Here is a 3215-nt window from a genome sequence, read left to right on the forward strand (position 1 = left end):
TTATTAACTAAAAAATAATACTGTACTAACTTGTTTCCAAGAGAGAGGATGAGGCTCCTCTTACACCAGCTATATTCTCGATCCGCTCTTTGCTAAATTGATAGGCAGTTGGTACCTCCGTGGAATTACCAATAGGATTATGTGTTGTAGAATGAAGGTATACCATTCGTCATTGCATTAAGTTTAATTCTCTTCTGTCTGCCGACATCTCTCTATATATTTTACGGGACGCCTCTTTCTTCAGAGCATTGACGCTTCCCTTTTTTTGTTGGCGTATGGAATCAATATTTTTTTCAAGCGTAGGCATCTTTTTATAGTCACAAAACTTGATCGCTGCCAAAAAATGAAGAAACTTCTGTTAAAGTTGCTAAATTGCTCTACACAAACCGTTATCAGACTATGAAAATAAATATGCATGAGAAATTACAACATCTCATTTTGATACACCAGTAAATTGACTCTAATAGCAAACTAATGTCAGCCCTCTATTGATCCAGCTTCCAGCCTCTTCCCCTAATCATCATAAGGCTAAAGAAATAAAAAATTGACAACAACTTATGCCCATGTTGGTCAAACTAACAATTTTCCTTTCAAAAGCATCCAACTGAATGAATGAACTCTGATATCCAAAGATAAAGAAAACCTAGATTTTTTTAAAATTCTGACTTATATCATCTTCCAAGCAGTAGTTATGACATAATTTAGCCCCGGGAAAATGAGAACAAAAGCCATTAGTACTCCTCAAGACAACGGGGATAAAAATAAATCACAAACACTTAAAAGATAGAGAAGACAGAAATATGCATAACAAATTTAATAGAAATGGTAATTCATTGAAGAATTTATTCAAACACTTAGAGAAGAGAAGGCATTGGTAGTAATTTTATACCTTCAAAGGCCACCACTAACTATTAGCACGTCTAATGGAAAGATGAGAATAAGAACTCCTGAATTTGTATATATATAAATTTGTTATGAGTTGATAATTTAAAAAAGAAAAGAAAAAGAAAAAGAAAAGAAATGAAAATAAAGAAGAGATTCACAATCAGTCCCAGTAAAGATGATTACCATTCACAACGTCTATAGTACATTTTATATGTAAATTTATGGCAGTTTGCTATATATCTTGTAAAACAATAGTACGAAATCATTTAATTTAATTTAATGTAACGACCCGACCGGTCGTTTTGAGCTTTTACACTTTGATCGCCAGTTCTCGGGCATGACTTGTCCCGTGTGATGTATTATGGCTTATGTAAATTGTTGGTTTTGGTTTTCAAGGTAATCGGAATGATCTTGGAAGAACAATTCCCAGTTTGAAACTCTAAATCTGAAAGGTTTGACCAATAATTGACTTGCTTGTGTATGATCTCGAATTGAAATTTTTATGATTTGGTTAGCTCCATTAGGTGATTTGGGACTTAGGAGCGTGATTGGAATGCATTTTGGAAGTCCGTAGAAGGTTTAGGCTTGAATTGGCGAAATTGAGATTTCGGTGTTTTCCGGTTGATAGGTGATATTTTGATATAGAGGTCGGAATGAAAATTTGAAAGTTGCAGTAGCTCCGTTGTGTCATTTGTGACGTATGTGCAAAATTTATGTCATTCAGACGTGGTTTGGTTGGGTTTTTGATCAAAAGCGAAATTTGGAAGTTCTTAAAATTCTTAGGCTTGAATTCGATGTGATTTTGGTGTTTAATGTTGTTTTGAGCATTCTGAAGGTTGGGACGAGTTTAAATAAGGTGATGTGACTTATTTGTATTTTTGGTTGAGGTCCCGGGGGCCTCAGAATGATTGCGGATAGTTTTCAGGAAGGTTGAACTTGAGGAAATGCAGCTGATGGTGCTGCTTCTGTCATATCCGCACCTGCGGATTGGGGACCGTAGGTGCGAGCTCCGCATGAGCGGAAGAAAAGGCGCAGGTGAGAGGTGGACCGCAAGTGCGGCTTGGTAACTGCATCTTCGATGTCGCAAGAGCGGTGAGGCGACCGCAGATGCGGGAGCTGGTGACTCAAGTTAAAACCGCAGGTGCGGTCAGTTTGGCGCAGATGCGGTCCCGCAGATGCGCAATGGGGGTGGAAGTGCTGGGCAAAATATATATAAAGGATCCTTCGCGATTTTCAGTCATTTGTTCATCATTTTTATGCGATTTTGGAGCTCTAAGCTGCGATTTCAAGAGGGAATCAAGTGTTGATGGAGAGGTAAGCTACTTGGGCTTTGTATCTTATGTTTATGATGATTATTTCATTGTTTAATAAATGAAATTGTGGGAAAATTAGAGAAAAAGTTGGGGAAATTAGGGCTTGAAATTGGAGAGTTAAATTGGGTATTTAAGGGGCCATTTGAGGTCCGATTTTGATGATCTTGATATGTATGGACTCGTGGGGAGATGAGGAATCTATTGATGTGAAAATTTTTGAGTTTCGAGAAGTAGGCCCGGGGCTCGGGTTTTCCTAATTTCGGGATTTGTGCCCTTTACTGATCGTTTTCGCTTTGGCTTTGTTTTCTTAGCATATTTTGATGTTCTCGTTCTGATTTTGGATAGATTCGATACGCGTGGAGGCCGATTTGAGGAGCAAAGGCGTTTATATATATATACTATTTTTCCTCACTCTATTTGTTTTGAAAGCATATCCTCAGTCATGTTTTTACCTAGTTATTGTTTAAATCGGGTTTTATCACTATATTTCTTAAAAATGTGAAAACTATTTGGGCTGGGTTCCCACTTTTACTGATGGTCCGAGTGATCGTGAGTTGATGACTGAGATAGACCGAGGGTCTGATTGTGAGGTTGATGACTGAGATAGACTGAGAGTCTAATTGTGAGGTTAATGACTGAGAGAGGCCGAGGGCCTGGTTGTGAGGATTATTAATATCTATGGATCGGGCTGCATGCCACAACAATATATATATATATATATATATATATATATATATATATATATATATATATTTGGCAGCACAGAATCTTAGAGTATCTCTTGTGGAATGATTGAGTACTAGAGGTGAGTTATATATGCGAGTGGCGGAATTGGAATCAGATATGGTAATTCGTGTGTTTTATGGACTTGGAGACTGGAAGTTCTCATATACAGGTTAGCTCGTGGTTGTGGATGGAAAAATGTGGGTAAGTTAGTCAGATGTTAGTATGTGCTATGATTCAGTCATTGTGAACCTTCGAAGGATTATTTATATGTTATGGGTAACTAGAGTTGAT

The sequence above is a fragment of the Nicotiana sylvestris genome, chromosome 11, assembly GCF_000393655.2.
Source record: "Nicotiana sylvestris chromosome 11, ASM39365v2, whole genome shotgun sequence".
In the NCBI taxonomy this organism is placed as follows: domain Eukaryota; kingdom Viridiplantae; phylum Streptophyta; class Magnoliopsida; order Solanales; family Solanaceae; genus Nicotiana; species Nicotiana sylvestris.